Source organism: Rhinoderma darwinii, chromosome 5 (assembly GCF_050947455.1).
Source record: "Rhinoderma darwinii isolate aRhiDar2 chromosome 5, aRhiDar2.hap1, whole genome shotgun sequence".
In the NCBI taxonomy this organism is placed as follows: Eukaryota; Metazoa; Chordata; class Amphibia; order Anura; family Rhinodermatidae; genus Rhinoderma; species Rhinoderma darwinii.
In genome coordinates this window covers 25,916,448-25,937,452 of record NC_134691.1, presented here as the reverse complement: position 1 = coordinate 25,937,452, position 21,005 = coordinate 25,916,448, and the positions used below count along the sequence as shown (strand labels likewise).

At 45.5% G+C, this 21,005-nt stretch overlaps 1 long non-coding RNA gene across 1 annotated transcript in view; it reads left to right on the top strand.

The window, feature by feature from the left end:
- LOC142652343 (uncharacterized) overlaps positions 1-21,005 on the top strand; it is a 55,859-nt gene that overhangs the window by 8,960 nt on the left and 25,894 nt on the right. The gene's annotated exons all lie outside the window — the stretch shown is intronic.

Here is a 21,005-nt window from a genome sequence, read left to right as displayed (position 1 = left end):
TGTCAGCTCTCCTGTGTGGTCTAGTATAGAGGAGAGGTCAGCTCTCCTGTGTGGTGTAGTACAGAGGATCTGTCAGCTCTCCTGCGTGGTCTAGTATTGAGGAACTGTCAGCTCTCCTGTGTGGTGCAGTATAGAGGATCTTTCAGCTCTCCTGTGTGGTGTAGTATAGAGGATCTGTCAACTCTCCTGAGTGGTGTAGTATAGAGGAACTGTCAGCTCTCCTGTGTGGTGTAGTATAAACGATCTGTCAGCTCTACTGTGTGGTGTAGTATAGAAGATCTGTCAGCTATCCTGTGTGGTGTAGTATAGAGGATCTGTCAGTTCTCCTGTGTGGTATAGTATAGAGGAGGTGTCAGCTCTCTTGTGTGGTGGGGTGTAGTATAGAGGAGATGTCTGCTCTCCTGTGTGGTGTAATATAGAGGAGATGTCAACTCTCCCGTGTGGTGTAGTATAGAGGAGATGTCAGCTCTTCTGTGTGGTGTAGTACAGAGGATCTGTCAGCTCTCCTGTGTGGTCTAGTATAGAGGAACTGTCAGCTCTCCTTTGTGGTGCAGTATAGAGGATCTGTCAGCTCTCCTGTGTGGTGTAGTATAGAGGATCCGTCAGCTCTCCTGTGTGGTGAAGTATAGACGATCTGTCAGCTCTACTGTGTAGTGTAGTATAGAGGATCTGTCAGCTCTCCTGTGTGGTGTAGTATAGAGGAACTGTCAGCTCTCCTGTGTGGTGTAATATAGAGGAGATGTCAACTCTCCCATGTGTTGTAGTATAGAGGAGATGTCAGCTCTTCTGTGTGGTGTAGTATAGAGGAGATATCAGCTATCCTGTGTGGTATAGTATAGAGGATTTGTCAGCTCTCCTGTGTGGTCTAGTATAGAGGATCTGTCAGCTCTCCTGTGTGGTGAAGTATAGACGATCTGTCAGCTCTACTGTGTAGTGTAGTGTAGTGTAGTGTAGTATAGAGGATCTGTCAGCTCTCCTGTGTGGTGTAGTACAGAGGATCTGTCAGCTCTCCTGTGTGGTCTAGTATTGAGGAACTGTCAGCTCTCCTGTGTGGTGCAGTATAGAGGATCTGCCAGCTCTCCTGTGAGGTGTAGTATAGAAGATCTGTCAACTCACATGTGTGGTGTAGTATAGAGGAACTGTCAGCTCTCCTGTGTGGTGTAGTATAAACGATCTGTCAGCTCTCCTGTGTGGTGTAGTACAGAGGATCTGTCAGCTCTCCTGTGTGGTCTAGTATAGAGGAACTGTCAGCTCTCCTTTGTGGTGCAGTATAGAGGATCTGTCAGCTCTCCTGTGTGGTGTAGTATAGAGGATCTGTCAGCTCTCCTGTGTGGTGTAGTATAGATCTGTCAGCTCTCCTGTGTGGTGAAGTATAGACGATCTGTCAGCTCTACTGTGTAGTGTAGTATAGAGGATCTGTCATCTCTCCTGTGTGGTGTAGTATAGAGGAACTGTCAGCTCTCCTGTGTGGTGTAGGATAAACGATCTGTCAGGTCTACTGTGTGGTGTAGTATAGAGGATCTGTCAGCTCTCCTGTGTGGTGTAGTATAGAGGATCTGTCAGTTCTCCTGTGTGGTGTAGTATACAGGAGATGTCAGCTCTCTTGTGTGGTGTAGTATAGAGGAGATGTCAGCTCTTCTGTGTGGTGTAGTATAGAGGAGATATCAGCTATTCTGTTTGGTATAGTATAGAGGATTTGTCAGCTCTCCTGTGTAGTCTAGTATAGAGGTGATGTCAGCTCTCCTGTGTGGTGTAGTACAGAGGATCTGTCAGCTCTTCTGTGTGGTCTAGTATTGAGGAACTGTCAGCTCTCCTGTGTGGTGCAGTATAGAGGATCTGTTAGCTCTCCTGTGTGGTGTAGTATAGAGGATCTGTCAACTCTCCTGTGTGGTGTAGTATAGAGGAACTGTCAGTTCTCCTGTGTAGTGTAGTATAAAGGATCTGTCAGCTCTACTGTGTGGTGTAGTATAGAGGATCTGTCAGCTATCCTGTGTGGTGTAGTATAGAGGATCTTTCAGTTCTCCTGTGTGGTGTAGTATAGAGGAGATGTCAGCTCTCTTGTGTGGTGGGGTGTAGTATAGAGGAGATGTCTGCTCTCCTGTGTGGTGTAATATAGAGGAGATCTCAACTCTCCCGTGTGGTGTAGTATAGAGGAGATGACAGCTCTCCTGTGTGGTGTAGTACAGAGGATCTGTCAGCTCTCCTGTGTGGTCTAGTATAGAGGAACTGTCAGCTCTCCTTTGTGGTGCAGTATAGAGGATCTGTCAGCTCTCCTGTGTGGTGTAGTATAGAGGATCTGTCAGCTCTCCTGTGTGGTGTAGTATAGATCTGTCAGCTCTCCTGTGTGGTGCAGTATAGAGGATATGTCAGCTCTCCTGTGTGGTGTAGTATAGATCTGTCAGCTTTCCTGTGTGGTGTAGTATAGAGGATCTGCCAGCTCTCTCGTGTGGTGCAGTATAGAGGATCTTTCAGCTCTCCTGTGTGGTGTATTATAGATTATCTGTCATATCTCCTGTGTGGTATAGTATATAGGAACTGTCAGCTCTCCTGTGTGGTGTAGTATAGATTATCTACCATCTCTCCTGTGTGGTGTAGTATAGAGGACCTGAAAGCTCTCCTTTGTGGTGTAGTATAGAGATGTCAGCTCTCTTGTGTGGTGTATTATGAAGGAGCTGTCAGCTGTCCTATGTGGTGTAGTATAGAGGATCTGTCAGTTCTCGTGTGTGGTGTAGTACAGAGGATCTGTCAGCTCTCCTGTGTGGTGTAGTATAGAGGATCTGTCAGCTCTCCTGTGTGGTGTAGTATACATCTGTCAGCTCTCCTGAGTGGTGTATTGTAGAGGATCTGTCAGCTCTCCTGTGTGGTGTAGTATAGAGGAGATATTAGCTCTCTTGTGTGCTGTAGTATAGAGGAGATGTCCGCTCTCCTGTGTGGTGTAATATGGAGGAGATGTCAACTCTCCCGTGTGGTGTAGTATAGAGGAGATATCAGCTATCCTGTGTGGTATAGTATAGAGGATTTGTCAACTCTCCTGTGTGGTCTAGTATAGAGGAGATGTCAGCTCTCCTGTGTGGTGTAGTACAGAGGATCTGTCAGCTCTCCTGTGTGGTCTAGTATTAAGGAACTGTCAGCTCTCCTGTGTGGTGTAGTATAGAGGATCTGTCAACTCTCCTGTGTGGTGTAGTATAGAGGAACTGTCAGCTCTCCTGTGTGGTGTAGTATAAACGATCTGTCAGCTCTACTGTGTGGTGTAGTATAGAGGATCTGTCAGCTATCCTGTGTGGTGTAGTATAGAGGATCTGTCAGTTCACCTGTGTGGTGTAGTATAGAGGAGATGTCAACTCTCCCGTGTGGTGTGGTGTAGTATAGAGGAGATGTCAGCTCTCCTGTGTGGTGTAGTACAGAGGAACTGTCAGCTCTCCTTTGTGGTGCAGTATAGAGGATCTGTCAGCTCTCCTGTGTGGTGTAGTATAGAGGATCTGTCAGCTCTCCCGTGTGGTGTAGTATAGAGGATCTTTCAGCTCTCCTGTGTGGTGTATTATAGATGATCTGTCATCTCTCCTGTGTGGTATAGTATATAGGAACTGTCAGCTCTCCTGTGTGGTGTAGTATAGATGATCTACCATCTCTCCTGTGTGGTGTAGTATATAGGACCTGAAAGCTCTCCTTTGTTGTGTAGTATAGAGATGTCAGCTCTCTTGTGTGGTGTAGTATGAATGAGCTGTCAGCTGTCCTATGTGGTGTAGTATAGAGGATCTGTCAGCTCTCCTGTGTGGTGTAGTATAGAGGATCTGTCAGCTTTCCTGTGTGGTGTAGTATAGATCTGTCAGCTCTCCTGTGTGGTGTATTAAAGAGGATCTGTCAGCTCTCTTGTGTGGTGTAGTATAGAGGAGATGTCGCTCTCCTGTGTGGTGTAATATGGAGGAGATGACAACTCTCCCGTGTGGTGTAGTATATAGGAGCTGTCAGCTCTCCTGTGTGGAGTAGTATAGATTATCTATCATCTCTCCTGTGTGGTGTAGTATAGAGGACCTGAAAGCTGTCCTGTGTGGTGTAGTATAGAGATGTTAGCTCTCTTGTGTGGTGTAGTATGAAGGAGCTGTCAGCTGTCCTGTGTGGTGTAGTATAGAGGATCTGTCAGTTCTCCTGTGTGGTGTAGTATAGAGGATCTGTCAGTTCTCCTGTGTGGTGTAGTATAGAGGATCTGTCAGCTTTCCTGTGTGGTGTAGTATAGAGGATCTTTCAGCTCTCCTGTGTGGTGTAGTATAGAGGATCTGTCAGCTCTCCTGTGTGGTGAAGTATAGACGATCTGTCAGCCCTACTGTGTAGTGTAGTGTAGTATAGAGGATCTTTCAGCTCTCCTGTGAGGTGAAGTATAGACGATCTGTCAGCTCTCCTGTGTGGTGTAGTATAGAGTTACTGTCAGCTCTCCTGTGTGGTGCAGTATAAATGATCTGTCAGCTCTACTGTGTGGTGTAGTATAGATGATCTGTCAGCTCTCCTGTGTGGTGTAGTATAGAGGATCTGTCAGTTCTCCTGTGTGGTGTAGCATAGAGGAGATATTAGCTCTCTTGTGTGGTGTAGTATAGAGGAGATGTCCGCTCTCCTGTGTGGTGTAATATGGAGGAGATGTCAGCTCTCCTGTGTGGTGTAGTATAGAGGAGATGTCAGCTCTCCTGTGTGGTGTAGTACAGAGGATCTGTCAGCTCTCCTGTGTGGTGTAGTATAGAGGAACTGTCAGCTATCCTGTGTGGTGCAGTATAGAGGATCTGTCAGCTCTCCTGTGTAGTGTAGTGTAGTATAGAGGATCTGTGAGCTCTCCTCTGTGGTGTAGTATAGATCTGTCAGCTCTTCTGTGTGGTGTAGTATAGAGGATCTGTCAGCTCTCCTGTGTGGTGTAGTATAAATCTGTCAGCTCTCCTGTGTGGAGTAGTATATAGGAGCTGTCAGCTCTTCTGTGTGGTGTAGTATAGATGATCTATCATCTCTCCTGTGTTGTGTAGTATAGAGGACCCGAAAGCTCTCCTTTGTGGTGTAGTATAGAGATGTCAGCTATCTTGTGTGGTGTAGCATGAAGGAGCTGTCAGCTGTCCTGTGTGGTGTAGTATAGAGGATCTGTCAGTTCTCCTGTGTGGTGTAGTATAGAGGATCTGTCAGCTCTCCTGTGTGGTGTAGTATTGAGGAGCTGTCAGTTCTCCTATGTGGTATAGTATGAAGGATCTGACAGCTCTCCTGTGTGGTATAGTATAGCATATCTGTCAGCTCTCCTGTGTGGTGTAGTATAGAGGATCTTTCAGATCTCCTGTGTGGTGTAGTATAGAGGATCTTTCAGATCTCCTGTGTGGTGTATTATAGATGATCTATCATCTTTCCTGTGTGGTGTAGTATATAGGAGCTGTCAGCTCTCCTGTGTGGTGTGGTGTAGTATAGATGATCTATCATCTCTCCTGTGTGGTGTAGTATCGAGGACCAGTCAGCTCTCCTTTGTGGTGTAGTATAGAGATGTCAGCTCTCTTGTGTGGTATAGTATGGAGGAGCTATCAGCTGTCCTGTGTGGTGTAGTAACTATAGAGGATCTGTCAGTTCTCCTTTGTTTTGTATTATAGAGGATCTGTCAGTTCTTCTGTGTGGTGTAGTATAGAGGAGCTGTCAGCTCTGCTGTGTTGTGTAGTATAGACGATCTGTCAGCTCTCCTGTGTGGTGTAGTACAGAGGATCTGTCAGCTCTCCTGTGTGGTCTAGTATTGAAGAACTGTCAGCTCTCCTGTGTGGTGCAGTATAGAGGATCTGTTAGCTCTCCTGTGTGGTGTAGTATAGAGGATCTGTCAACTCTCCTGTGTGGTGAAGTATAGACGATCTGTCAGCCCTACTGTGTAGTGTAGTGTAGTATAGAGGATCTTTCAGCTCTCCTGTGTGGTGTAGTATAGAGGATCTGTCAGCTCTCCTGTGTGGTGAAGTATAGACGATCTGTCAGCCCTACTGTGTAGTGTAGTGTAGTATAGAGGATCTTTCAGCTCTCCTGTGAGGTGAAGTATAGACGATCTGTCAGCTCTCCTGTGTGGTGTAGTATAGAGTTACTGTCAGCTCTCCTGTGTGGTGCAGTATAAATGATCTGTCAGCTCTACTGTGTGGTGTAGTATAGATGATCTGTCAGCTCTCCTGTGTGGTGTAGTATAGAGGATCTGTCAGTTCTCCTGTGTGGTGTAGCATAGAGGAGATATTAGCTCTCTTGTGTGGTGTAGTATAGAGGAGATGTCCGCTCTCCTGTGTGGTGTAATATGGAGGAGATGTCAGCTCTCCTGTGTGGTGTAGTATAGAGGGGATGTCAGCTCTCCTGTGTGGTGTAGTACAGAGGATCTGTCAGCTCTCCTGTGTGGTGTAGTATAGAGGAACTGTCAGCTATCCTGTGTGGTGCAGTATAGAGGATCTGTCAGCTCTCCTGTGTAGTGTAGTGTAGTATAGAGGATCTGTGAGCTCTCCTGTGTGGTGTAGTATAGATCTGTCAGCTCTTCTGTGTGGTGTAGTATAGAGGATCTGTCAGCTCTCCTGTGTGGTGTAGTATAAATCTGTCAGCTCTCCTGTGTGGAGTAGTATATAGGAGCTGTCAGCTCTTCTGTGTGGTGTAGTATAGATGATCTATCATCTCTCCTGTGTTGTGTAGTATAGAGGACCCGAAAGCTCTCCTTTGTGGTGTAGTATAGAGATGTCAGCTATCTTGTGTGGTGTAGCATGAAGGAGCTGTCAGCTGTCCTGTGTGGTGTAGTATAGAGGATCTGTCAGTTCTCCTGTGTGGTGTAGTATAGAGGATCTGTCAGCTCTCCTGTGTGGTGTAGTATTGAGGAGCTGTCAGTTCTCCTATGTGGTATAGTATGAAGGATCTGACAGCTCTCCTGTGTGGTATAGTATAGCATATCTGTCAGATCTCCTGTGTGGTGTAGTATAGAGGATCTTTCAGATCTCCTGTGTGGTGTAGTATAGAGGATCTTTCAGATCTCCTGTGTGGTGTATTATAGATGATCTATCATCTTTCCTGTGTGGTGTAGTATATAGGAGCTGTCAGCTCTCCTGTGTGGTGTGGTGTAGTATAGATGATCTATCATCTCTCCTGTGTGGTGTAGTATCGAGGACCAGTCAGCTCTCCTTTGTGGTGTAGTATAGAGATGTCAGCTCTCTTGTGTGGTATAGTATGGAGGAGCTATCAGCTGTCCTGTGTGGTGTAGTAACTATAGAGGATCTGTCAGTTCTCCTTTGTTTTGTATTATAGAGGATCTGTCAGTTCTTCTGTGTGGTGTAGTATAGAGGAGCTGTCAGCTCTGCTGTGTTGTGTAGTATAGACGATCTGTCAGCTCTCCTGTATGGTGTAGTACAGAGGATCTGTCAGCTCTCCTGTGTGGTCTAGTATTGAAGAACTGTCAGCTCTCCTGTGTGGTGCAGTATAGAGGATCTGTTAGCTCTCCTGTGTGGTGTAGTATAGAGGATCTGTCAACTCTCCTGTGTGGTGTAGTATAGAGGAACTGTCAGCTCTCCTGTGTGGTGTAGTATAAAGGATCTGTCAGCTCTACTGTGTGGTGTAGTATAGAGGATCTGTCAACTCTCCTGTGTGGTGTAGTATAGAGGAACTGTCAGCTCTCCTGTGTGGTGTAGTATAAAGGATCTGTCAGCTCTACTGTGTGGTGTAGTATAGCGGATCTGTCAGCTATCCTGTGTGGTGTAGTATAGAGGATCTGTCAACTCTCCTGTGTGGTGTAGTATAGAGGATCTGTCAGCTCTACTGTGTGGTGTAGTATAGAGGATCTGTCAGCTATCCTGTGTGGTGTAGTATAGAGGATCTGTCAACTCTCCTGTGTGGTGTAGTATAGAGGAACTGTCAGCTCTCCTGTGTGGTGTAGTATAAAGGATCTGTCAGCTCTACTGTGTGGTGTAGTATAGAGGATCTGTCAGCTATCCTGTGTGCTGTAGTATAGAGGAGATGTCCGCTCTCCTGTGTGGTGTAATATGGAGGAGATGTCAGCTCTCCCGTGTGGTGTAGTATAGAGGAGATATCAGCTATCCTGTGTGGTATAGTATAGAGGATTTGTCAACTCTCCTGTGTGGTCTAGTATAGAGGAGATGTCAGCTCTCCTGTGTGGTGTAGTATAGAGGATCTGTCAGCTCTCCTGTGTGGTCTAGTATTGAGGAACTGTCAGCTCTCCTGTGTGGTGTAGTATAGAGGATCTGTCAACTCTCCTGTGTGGTGTAGTATAGAGGAACTGTCAGCTCTCCTGTGTGGTGTAGTATAAACGATCTGTCAGCTCTACTGTGTAGTGTAGTATAGAGGATCTGTCAACTATCCTGTGTGGTGTAATATAGAGGATCTGTCAGTTCTCCTGTGTGGTGTAGTATAGAGGAGATGTCAGCTCTCTTGTGTGGTGTGGTGTAGTATAGAGATGTCTGCTCTCATGTGTGGTGTAATATAGAGGAGATGTCAACTCTCCCGTGTGGTGTGGTGTAGTATAGAGGAGATGTCAGCTCTCCTGTGTGGTGTAGTACAGAGGAACTGTCAGCTCTCCTGTGTGGTGCAGTATAGAGGATCTGTCAGCTCTCCTGTGTGGTGTAGTATAGAGGATCTGTCAGCTCTCCCGTGTGGTGTAGTATAGAGGATCTTTCAGCTCTCCTGTGTGGTGTATTATAGATGATCTGTCATCTCTCCTGTGTGGTATAGTATATAGGAACTGTCAGCTCTCCTGTGTGGTGTAGTATAGATGATCTACCATCTCTCCTGTGTGGTGTAGTATATAGGACCTGAAAGCTCTCCTTTGTTGTGTAGTATAGAGATGTCAGCTCTCTTGTGTGGTGTAGTATGAATGAGCTGTCAGCTGTCCTATGTGGTGTAGTATAGAGGATCTGTCAGCTCTCCTGTGTGGTGTAGTATAGAGGATCTGTCAGCTTTCCTGTGTGGTGTAGTATAGATCTGTCAGCTCTCCTGTGTGGTGTATTAAAGAGGATCTGTCAGCTCTCTTGTGTGGTGTAGTATAGAGGAGATGTCGCTCTCCTGTGTGGTGTAATATGGAGGAGATGACAACTCTCCCGTGTGGTGTAGTATATAGGAGCTGTCAGCTCTCCTGTGTGGAGTAGTATAGATTATCTATCATCTCTCCTGTGTGGTGTAGTATAGAGGACCTGAAAGCTGTCCTGTGTGGTGTAGTATAGAGATGTTAGCTCTCTTGTGTGGTGTAGTATGAAGGAGCTGTCAGCTGTCCTGTGTGGTGTAGTATAGAGGATCTGTCAGTTCTCCTGTGTGGTGTAGTATAGAGGATCTGTCAGTTCTCCTGTGTGGTGTAGTATAGAGGATCTGTCAGCTTTCCTGTGTGGTGTAGTATAGAGGATCTTTCAGCTCTCCTGTGTGGTGTAGTATAGAGGATCTGTCAGCTCTCCTGTGTGGTGAAGTATAGACGATCTGTCAGCCCTACTGTGTAGTGTAGTGTAGTATAGAGGATCTTTCAGCTCTCCTGTGAGGTGAAGTATAGACGATCTGTCAGCTCTCCTGTGTGGTGTAGTATAGAGTTACTGTCAGCTCTCCTGTGTGGTGCAGTATAAATGATCTGTCAGCTCTACTGTGTGGTGTAGTATAGATGATCTGTCAGCTCTCCTGTGTGGTGTAGTATAGAGGATCTGTCAGTTCTCCTGTGTGGTGTAGCATAGAGGAGATATTAGCTCTCTTGTGTGGTGTAGTATAGAGGAGATGTCCGCTCTCCTGTGTGGTGTAATATGGAGGAGATGTCAGCTCTCCTGTGTGGTGTAGTATAGAGGAGATGTCAGCTCTCCTGTGTGGTGTAGTACAGAGGATCTGTCAGCTCTCCTGTGTGGTGTAGTATAGAGGAACTGTCAGCTATCCTGTGTGGTGCAGTATAGAGGATCTGTCAGCTCTCCTGTGTAGTGTAGTGTAGTATAGAGGATCTGTGAGCTCTCCTCTGTGGTGTAGTATAGATCTGTCAGCTCTTCTGTGTGGTGTAGTATAGAGGATCTGTCAGCTCTCCTGTGTGGTGTAGTATAAATCTGTCAGCTCTCCTGTGTGGAGTAGTATATAGGAGCTGTCAGCTCTTCTGTGTGGTGTAGTATAGATGATCTATCATCTCTCCTGTGTTGTGTAGTATAGAGGACCCGAAAGCTCTCCTTTGTGGTGTAGTATAGAGATGTCAGCTATCTTGTGTGGTGTAGCATGAAGGAGCTGTCAGCTGTCCTGTGTGGTGTAGTATAGAGGATCTGTCAGTTCTCCTGTGTGGTGTAGTATAGAGGATCTGTCAGCTCTCCTGTGTGGTGTAGTATTGAGGAGCTGTCAGTTCTCCTATGTGGTATAGTATGAAGGATCTGACAGCTCTCCTGTGTGGTATAGTATAGCATATCTGTCAGCTCTCCTGTGTGGTGTAGTATAGAGGATCTTTCAGATCTCCTGTGTGGTGTAGTATAGAGGATCTTTCAGATCTCCTGTGTGGTGTATTATAGATGATCTATCATCTTTCCTGTGTGGTGTAGTATATAGGAGCTGTCAGCTCTCCTGTGTGGTGTGGTGTAGTATAGATGATCTATCATCTCTCCTGTGTGGTGTAGTATCGAGGACCAGTCAGCTCTCCTTTGTGGTGTAGTATAGAGATGTCAGCTCTCTTGTGTGGTATAGTATGGAGGAGCTATCAGCTGTCCTGTGTGGTGTAGTAACTATAGAGGATCTGTCAGTTCTCCTTTGTTTTGTATTATAGAGGATCTGTCAGTTCTTCTGTGTGGTGTAGTATAGAGGAGCTGTCAGCTCTGCTGTGTTGTGTAGTATAGACGATCTGTCAGCTCTCCTGTGTGGTGTAGTACAGAGGATCTGTCAGCTCTCCTGTGTGGTCTAGTATTGAAGAACTGTCAGCTCTCCTGTGTGGTGCAGTATAGAGGATCTGTTAGCTCTCCTGTGTGGTGTAGTATAGAGGATCTGTCAACTCTCCTGTGTGGTGAAGTATAGACGATCTGTCAGCCCTACTGTGTAGTGTAGTGTAGTATAGAGGATCTTTCAGCTCTCCTGTGTGGTGTAGTATAGAGGATCTGTCAGCTCTCCTGTGTGGTGAAGTATAGACGATCTGTCAGCCCTACTGTGTAGTGTAGTGTAGTATAGAGGATCTTTCAGCTCTCCTGTGAGGTGAAGTATAGACGATCTGTCAGCTCTCCTGTGTGGTGTAGTATAGAGTTACTGTCAGCTCTCCTGTGTGGTGCAGTATAAATGATCTGTCAGCTCTACTGTGTGGTGTAGTATAGATGATCTGTCAGCTCTCCTGTGTGGTGTAGTATAGAGGATCTGTCAGTTCTCCTGTGTGGTGTAGCATAGAGGAGATATTAGCTCTCTTGTGTGGTGTAGTATAGAGGAGATGTCCGCTCTCCTGTGTGGTGTAATATGGAGGAGATGTCAGCTCTCCTGTGTGGTGTAGTATAGAGGGGATGTCAGCTCTCCTGTGTGGTGTAGTACAGAGGATCTGTCAGCTCTCCTGTGTGGTGTAGTATAGAGGAACTGTCAGCTATCCTGTGTGGTGCAGTATAGAGGATCTGTCAGCTCTCCTGTGTAGTGTAGTGTAGTATAGAGGATCTGTGAGCTCTCCTGTGTGGTGTAGTATAGATCTGTCAGCTCTTCTGTGTGGTGTAGTATAGAGGATCTGTCAGCTCTCCTGTGTGGTGTAGTATAAATCTGTCAGCTCTCCTGTGTGGAGTAGTATATAGGAGCTGTCAGCTCTTCTGTGTGGTGTAGTATAGATGATCTATCATCTCTCCTGTGTTGTGTAGTATAGAGGACCCGAAAGCTCTCCTTTGTGGTGTAGTATAGAGATGTCAGCTATCTTGTGTGGTGTAGCATGAAGGAGCTGTCAGCTGTCCTGTGTGGTGTAGTATAGAGGATCTGTCAGTTCTCCTGTGTGGTGTAGTATAGAGGATCTGTCAGCTCTCCTGTGTGGTGTAGTATTGAGGAGCTGTCAGTTCTCCTATGTGGTATAGTATGAAGGATCTGACAGCTCTCCTGTGTGGTATAGTATAGCATATCTGTCAGATCTCCTGTGTGGTGTAGTATAGAGGATCTTTCAGATCTCCTGTGTGGTGTAGTATAGAGGATCTTTCAGATCTCCTGTGTGGTGTATTATAGATGATCTATCATCTTTCCTGTGTGGTGTAGTATATAGGAGCTGTCAGCTCTCCTGTGTGGTGTGGTGTAGTATAGATGATCTATCATCTCTCCTGTGTGGTGTAGTATCGAGGACCAGTCAGCTCTCCTTTGTGGTGTAGTATAGAGATGTCAGCTCTCTTGTGTGGTATAGTATGGAGGAGCTATCAGCTGTCCTGTGTGGTGTAGTAACTATAGAGGATCTGTCAGTTCTCCTTTGTTTTGTATTATAGAGGATCTGTCAGTTCTTCTGTGTGGTGTAGTATAGAGGAGCTGTCAGCTCTGCTGTGTTGTGTAGTATAGACGATCTGTCAGCTCTCCTGTATGGTGTAGTACAGAGGATCTGTCAGCTCTCCTGTGTGGTCTAGTATTGAAGAACTGTCAGCTCTCCTGTGTGGTGCAGTATAGAGGATCTGTTAGCTCTCCTGTGTGGTGTAGTATAGAGGATCTGTCAACTCTCCTGTGTGGTGTAGTATAGAGGAACTGTCAGCTCTCCTGTGTGGTGTAGTATAAAGGATCTGTCAGCTCTACTGTGTGGTGTAGTATAGAGGATCTGTCAACTCTCCTGTGTGGTGTAGTATAGAGGAACTGTCAGCTCTCCTGTGTGGTGTAGTATAAAGGATCTGTCAGCTCTACTGTGTGGTGTAGTATAGCGGATCTGTCAGCTATCCTGTGTGGTGTAGTATAGAGGATCTGTCAACTCTCCTGTGTGGTGTAGTATAGAGGATCTGTCAGCTCTACTGTGTGGTGTAGTATAGAGGATCTGTCAGCTATCCTGTGTGGTGTAGTATAGAGGATCTGTCAACTCTCCTGTGTGGTGTAGTATAGAGGAACTGTCAGCTCTCCTGTGTGGTGTAGTATAAAGGATCTGTCAGCTCTACTGTGTGGTGTAGTATAGAGGATCTGTCAGCTATCCTGTGTGCTGTAGTATAGAGGAGATGTCCGCTCTCCTGTGTGGTGTAATATGGAGGAGATGTCAGCTCTCCCGTGTGGTGTAGTATAGAGGAGATATCAGCTATCCTGTGTGGTATAGTATAGAGGATTTGTCAACTCTCCTGTGTGGTCTAGTATAGAGGAGATGTCAGCTCTCCTGTGTGGTGTAGTATAGAGGATCTGTCAGCTCTCCTGTGTGGTCTAGTATTGAGGAACTGTCAGCTCTCCTGTGTGGTGTAGTATAGAGGATCTGTCAACTCTCCTGTGTGGTGTAGTATAGAGGAACTGTCAGCTCTCCTGTGTGGTGTAGTATAAACGATCTGTCAGCTCTACTGTGTAGTGTAGTATAGAGGATCTGTCAACTATCCTGTGTGGTGTAATATAGAGGATCTGTCAGTTCTCCTGTGTGGTGTAGTATAGAGGAGATGTCAGCTCTCTTGTGTGGTGTGGTGTAGTATAGAGATGTCTGCTCTCATGTGTGGTGTAATATAGAGGAGATGTCAACTCTCCCGTGTGGTGTGGTGTAGTATAGAGGAGATGTCAGCTCTCCTGTGTGGTGTAGTACAGAGGAACTGTCAGCTCTCCTGTGTGGTGCAGTATAGAGGATCTGTCAGCTCTCCTGTGTGGTGTAGTATAGAGGATCTGTCAGCTCTCCCGTGTGGTGTAGTATAGAGGATCTTTCAGCTCTCCTGTGTGGTGTATTATAGATGATCTGTCATCTCTCCTGTGTGGTATAGTATATAGGAACTGTCAGCTCTCCTGTGTGGTGTAGTATAGATGATCTACCATCTCTCCTGTGTGGTGTAGTATATAGGACCTGAAAGCTCTCCTTTGTTGTGTAGTATAGAGATGTCAGCTCTCTTGTGTGGTGTAGTATGAATGAGCTGTCAGCTGTCCTATGTGGTGTAGTATAGAGGATCTGTCAGCTCTCCTGTGTGGTGTAGTATAGAGGATCTGTCAGCTTTCCTGTGTGGTGTAGTATAGATCTGTCAGCTCTCCTGTGTGGTGTATTAAAAAGGATCTGTCAGCTCTCTTGTGTGGTGTAGTATAGAGGAGATGTCGCTCCCCTGTGTGGTGTAATATGGAGGAGATGACAACTCTCCCGTGTGGTGTAGTATATAGGAGCTGTCAGCTCTCCTGTGTGGAGTAGTATAGATTATCTATCATCTCTCCTGTGTGGTGTAGTATAGAGGACCTGAAAGCTGTCCTGTGTGGTGTAGTATAGAGATGTTAGCTCTCTTGTGTGGTGTAGTATGAAGGAGCTGTCAGCTGTCCTGTGTGGTGTAGTATAGAGGATCTGTCAGTTCTCCTGTGTGGTGTAGTATAGAGGATCTGTCGGTTCTCCTGTGTGGTGTAGTATAGAGGATCTGTCAGCTTTCCTGTGTGGTGTAGTATAGAGGATCTTTCAGCTCTCCTGTGTGGTGTAGTATAGAGGATCTGTCAGCTCTCCTGTGTGGTGAAGTATAGACGATCTGTCAGCCCTACTGTGTAGTGTAGTGTAGTATAGAGGATCTTTCAGCTCTCCTGTGTGGTGAAGTATAGACGATCTGTCAGCTCTCCTTTGTGGTGTAGTATAGAGTTACTGTCAGCTCTCCTGTGTGGTGTAGTATAAATGATCTGTCAGCTCTACTATGTGGTGTAGTATAGAGGATCTGTCAGCTCTCCTGTGTGGTGTAGTATAGAGGATCTGTCAGTTCTCCTGTGTGGTGTAGCATAGAGGAGATATTAGCTCTCTTGTGTGGTGTAGTATAGAGGAGATGTCCGCTCTCCTGTGTGGTGTAATATGGAGGAGATGTCAGCTCTCCTGTGTGGTGTAGTATAGAGGAACTGTCAGCTATCCTGTGTGGTGCAGTATAGAGGATCTGTCAGCTCTCCTGTGTAGTGTAGTGTAGTATAGAGGATCTGTGAGCTCTCCTGTGTGGTGTAGTATAGATCTGTCAGCTCTTCTGTGTGGTGTAGTATAGAGGATCTGTCAGCTTTCCTGTGTGGTGTAGTATAAATCTGTCAGCTCTCCTGTGTGGAGTAGTATATAGGAGCTGTCAGCTCTTCTGTGTGGTGTAGTATAGATGATCTATCATCTCTCCTGTGTTGTGTAGTATAGAGGACCCGAAAGCTCTCCTTTGTGGTGTAGTATAGAGATGTCAGCTATCTTGTGTGGTGTAGCATGAAGGAGCTGTCAGCTGTCCTGTGTGGTGTAGTATAGAGGATCTGTCAGTTCTCCTGTGTGGTGTAGTATAGAGGATCTGTCAGCTCTCCTGTGTGGTGTAGTATTGAGGAGCTGTCAGTTCTCCTATGTGGTATAGTATGGAGGATCTGACAGCTCTCCTGAGTGGTATAGTATAGCATATCTGTCAGCTCTCCTGTGTGGTGTAGTATAGAGGATCTTTCAGATCTCCTGTGTGGTGTAGTATAGAGGATCTTTCAGATCTCCTGTGTGGTGTATTATAGATGATCTATCATCTTTCCTGTGTGGTGTAGTATATAGGAGCTGTCAGCTCTCCTGTGTGGTGTGGTGTAGTATAGATGATCTATCATCTCTCCTGTGTGGTGTAGTATCGAGGACCAGTCAGCTCTCCTTTGTGGTGTAGTATAGAGATGTCAGCTCTCTTGTGTGGTGTAGTATGGAGGAGCTATCAGCTGTCCTGTGTGGTGTAGTAACTATAGAGGATCTGTCAGTTCTCCTTTGTTTTGTATTATAGAGGATCTGTCAGTTCTTCTGTGTGGTGTAGTATAGAGGAGCTGTCAGCTCTGCTGTGTTGTGTAGTATAGACGATCTGTCAGCTCTCCTGTGTGGTGTAGTACAGAGGATCTGTCAGCTCTCCTGTGTGGTCTAGTATTGAAGAACTGTCAGCTCTCCTGTGTGGTGCAGTATAGAGGATCTGTTAGCTCTCCTGTGTGGTGTAGTATAGAGGATCTGTCAACTCTCCTGTGTGGTGTAGTATAGAGGAACTGTCAGCTCTCCTGTGTGGTGTAGTATAAAGGATCTGTCAGCTCTACTGTGTGGTGTAGTATAGAGGATCTGTCAACTCTCCTGTGTGGTGTAGTATAGAGGAACTGTCAGCTCTCCTGTGTGGTGTAGTATAAAGGATCTGTCAGCTCTACTGTGTGGTGTAGTATAGAGGATCTGTCAGCTATCCTGTGTGGTGTAGTATAGAGGATCTGTCAACTCTCCTGTGTGGTGTAGTATAGAGGATCTGTCAGCTCTACTGTGTGGTGTAGTATAGAGGATCTGTCAGCTATCCTGTGTGGTGTAGTATAGAGGATCTGTCAACTCTCCTGTGTGGTGTAGTATAGAGGAACTGTCAGCTCTCCTGTGTGGTGTAGTATAAAGGATCTGTCAGCTCTACTGTGTGGTGTAGTATAGAGGATCTGTCAGCTATCCTGTGTGCTGTAGTATAGAGGAGATGTCCGCTCTCCTGTGTGGTGTAATATGGAGGAGATGTCAACTCTCCCGTGTGGTGTAGTATAGAGGAGATATCAGCTATCCTGTGTGGTATAGTATAGAGGATTTGTCAACTCTCCGGTGTGGTCTAGTATAGAGGAGATGTCAGCTCTCCTGTGTGGTGTAGTACAGAGGATCTGTCAGCTCTCCTGTGTGGTCTAGTATTGAGGAACTGTCAGCTCTCCTGTGTGGTGTAGTATAGAGGATCTGTCAACTCTCCTGTGTGGTGTAGTATAGAGGAACTGTCAGCTCTCCTGTGTGGTGTAGTATAAACGATCTGTCAGCTCTACTGTGTAGTGTAGTATAGAGGATCTGTCAACTATCCTGTGTGGTGTAGTATAGAGGATCTGTCAGTTCTCCTGTGTGGTGTAGTATAGAGGAGATGTCAGCTCTCTTGTGTGGTGTGGTGTAGTATAGAGGAGATGTCTGCTCTCATGTGTGGTGTAATATAGAGGAGATGTCAACTCTCCCGTGTGGTGTGGTGTAGTATAGAGGAGATGTCAGCTCTTCTGTGTGGTGTAGTACAGAGGAACTGTCAGCTCTCCTGTGTGGTGCAGTATAGAGGATCTGTCAGCTCTCCTGTGTGGTGTAGTATAGAGGATCTGTCAGCTCTCCCGTGTGCTGCAGTATAGAGGATCTTTCAGCTCTCCTGTGTGGTGTATTATAGATGATCTGTCATCTCTCCTGTGTGGTATAGTATATATGAACTGTCAGCTCTCCTGTGTGGTGTAGTATAGATGATCTACCATCTCTCCTGTGTGGTGTAGTATATAGGACCTGAAAGCTCTCCTTTGTTGTGTAGTATAGAGATGTCAGCTCTCTTGTGTGGTGTAGTATGAATGAGCTGTCAGCTGTCCTATGTGGTGTAGTATAAAGGATCTGTCAGCTCTCCTGTGTGGTGTAGTATAGAAGATCTGTCAGCTTTCCTGTGTGGTGTAGTATAGATCTGTCAGCTCTCCTGTGTGGTGTATTATAGAGGATCTGTCAGCTTTCTTGTGTGGTGTAGTATAGAGGAGATGTCCGCTCTCCTGTGTGGTGTAATATGGAGGAGATGTCAACTCTCCCGTGTGGTGTAGTATATAGGAGCTGTCAGCTCTCCTGTGTGGAGTAGTATAGATTATCTATCATCTCTCCTGTGTGGTGTGGTGTAGTATAGAGGACCTGAAAGCTGTCCTGTATGGTGTAGTATAGAGGATCTGTCAGTTCTCCTGTGTGGTGTAGTATAGAGGATCTGTCAGTTCTCCTGTGTGGTGTAGTATAGAGGATCTGTCAGCTTTCCTGTGTTGTGTAGTATAGAGGATCTTTCAGCTCTCCTGTGTGGTGTAGTATAGAGGATCTGTCAGCTCTCCTGTGTGGTGAAGAATAGACGATCTGTCAGCTCTACTGTGTAGTGTAGTGTAGTATAGAGGATCTTTTAGCTCTCCTGTGTGGTGAAGTATAGACGATCTGTCAGCTCTCCTGTGTGGTGTAGTATAGAGTTACTGTCAGCTCTCCTGTGTGGTGTAGTATAAATGATCTGTCAGCTCTACTGTGTGGTGTAGTATAGAGGATCTGTCAGCTCTCCTGTGTGGTGTAGTATAGAGGATCTGTCAGTTCTCCTGTGTGGTGTAGCATAGAGGAGATATTAGCTCTCTTGTGTGGTGTAGTATAGAGGAGATGTCCGCTCTCCTGTGTGGTGTAATATGGAGGAGATGTCAGCTCTCCTGTGTGGTGTAGTATAGAGGAGATGTCAGCTCTCCTGTGTGGTGTAGTACAGAGGATCTGTCAGCTCTCCTGTGTGGTGTAGTATAGAGGAACTGTCAGCTATCCTGTGTGGTGCAGTATAGAGGATCTGTCAGCTCTCCTGTGTAGTGTAGTGTAGTATAGAGGATCTGTCAGCTCTCCTGTGTGGTGTAGTATAAATCTGTCAGCTCTTCTGTGTGGTGTAGTATAGAGGATCTGTCAGCTCTCCTGTGTGTTGTAGTATAGATCTGTCACCTCTCCTGTGTGGAGTAGTATATAGGAGCTGTCAGCTCTTCTGTGTGGTGTAGTATAGATGATCTATCATCTCTCCTGTGTTGTGTAGTATAGAGGACCCGAAAGCTCTCCTTTGTGGTGTAGTATAGAGATGTCAGCTATCTTGTGTGGTGTAGCATGAAGGAGCTGTCAGCTGTCCTGTGTGGTGTAGTATAGAGGATCTGTCAGTTCTCCTGTGTGGTGTAGTATAGAGGATCTGTCAGCTCTCCTGTGTGGTGTAGTATTGAGGAGCTGTCAGTTCTCCTATGTGGTATAGTATGGAGGATCTGACAGCTCTCCTGTGTGGTATAGTATAGCGTATCTATCAGCTCTCCTGTGTGGTGTAGTATAGAGGATCTTTCAGATCTCCTGTGTGGTGTAGTATAGAGGATCTTTCAGATCTCCTGTGTGGTGTATTATAGATGATCTATCATCTTTCCTGTGTGGTGTAGTATATAGGAGCTGTCAGCTCTCCTGTGTGGTGTAGTATAGATGATCTATCATCTCTCCTGTGTGGTGTAGTATCGAGGACCAGTCAGCTCTCCTTTGTGGTGTAGTATAGAGATGTCAGCTCTCTTGTGTGGTGTAGTATGGAGGAGCTATCAGCTGTCCTGTGTGGTGTAGTAACTATAGAGGATCTGTCAGTTCCCCTTTTTTTTGTATTATAGAGGATCTGTCAGTTCTTCTGTGTGGTGTAGTATAGAGGAGCTGTCAGATCTGCTGTGTTGTGTAGTATAGACGATCTGTCAGCTCTCCTGTGTGGTGTAGTATAGAGGAGCTGTCAGCTCTCCTGTGTGGTGTAGTATAGAGGATCTGTCAGTTCTCCTGTGTGTTGTAGTATGGAGGATCTGTCAACTCTCCTGTGTGGTGTAGTATAGAGGACCTGTCAGCTCTCCTTAGTGGTGTAGTGTAGAGGATCTGTCAGCTCTCCTGTGTGGTGTAGTATAGAGGATCTGTCAGCTCCCCTGCATCGTGTTGTAAAGAGGACCTGTCCTCTCTCTTGTATGGTATAGTAATGGGGAGCTGTGAGCTCTCTTGTGTCGCGTAGTAAAGAATCCTGTTAGCTCTCCTCTGTGGTACATTATAGAGCTACCGTATAGCTATCTACCTCTAATGTTAGTTCTCCTTCGTGAAGATCTGCTATATGATTTTACTAAGCATCTTATGCTTGCCTCCATGGACATGGTGCCTTAGGGTGCCAAAAAACTCCTCTGCCACTTAAGAATACGCTAGTATTATAAATTGCACATGGCTGATGGGAGCCCTGTTATAGAGTTTGCACTGGGGCCCAGGAGCTTGACGTTATGCCTCTGATTGCTGTATGGTGCTGCTTCATTCCTACAAGGGATGGAGAGGAGGGGGGGGGGGTCATTCCTGATATACTCAAGAAAAAGTCTTCAAGGTTTAATTTCCCATTGAAGACAGTATTAGGGAATATATTCTGGATTAGCTGGGTATGTACACTATATGTAACAAACCGATACCCAAAATCACATAACCAGTGGTTTATTCGTGAGTACCCATCCTAGTGCAGGGTTCCATTAACAATGTTTAATAGGTACTCTAAAAAACAGCCTGTGGCAGGGCTTAGCAGGAGCCCGTAAAAATGTCAATACACTGCAGTAGTTCAGTGTATTGTTCCAGTGATCTAATGATCACTGGTTCAAGTCCGCTAGCGAGACTCATAGAAAGTGTAAAAAACAAAGTAAAATACATTTTTCAGGAGTGTAAAAAAAATAAAAAAATATTAAAGGTTCAAAAAAAAATGTGCAAATTTTCCCCAAGCACAATGTAAAAAAAAAAAATTGGTATCGCCGCCATTTTTACCGCACGGCGAAAGCCGTAAAAACAAAACCCAAAAATCTATGGAGCAATATAGATTTTTTTCTAATTGCACCCAACAATTTTTTTTTTTCCATTTCCCTGTACATGATATGGTACTTTAAATGCAACCAATAGAAACTACAACTCCTCCCGCAAGAAATAAGCCCTCACACCGCTCTATTGAAGGAAAAATAAAACCGTTATGGCTCTAGGAACGCAGGGAGTGAAAAACAAAACCGTAAAAATGAAAAATGGCTGGTTCGTTAAAGGGTTTATCTCAAATATTCATTAAAAGTGAATCTTAAACCTGGTAAATCAATTCGCCAATGTATCCTAATGGCTGGCGAATCATGTATTCTATTGGCTGGCGAAACACGAAAGGTACATGAAATTTGCTCATCTCTAAATATAATAGCAATAACAATACAAGACATTTCAAGATATTGCACTGAAGTAACTCTGTACACATAATGTGATTAGTAATATGTAGCGGTGGGAAATCTTTACAAATTTGTCTTCATGCAGCTCTCCTGTGCTGTACTACGCAGTCAGTTTTAGTCTCTGTAACCTAGCAACCACTATACATTCTGTCTAGGTGACCACCATTTGAGTACATGTAGCTGTGTGTGTGGAAGTAGTCACTCAATGTTCTATC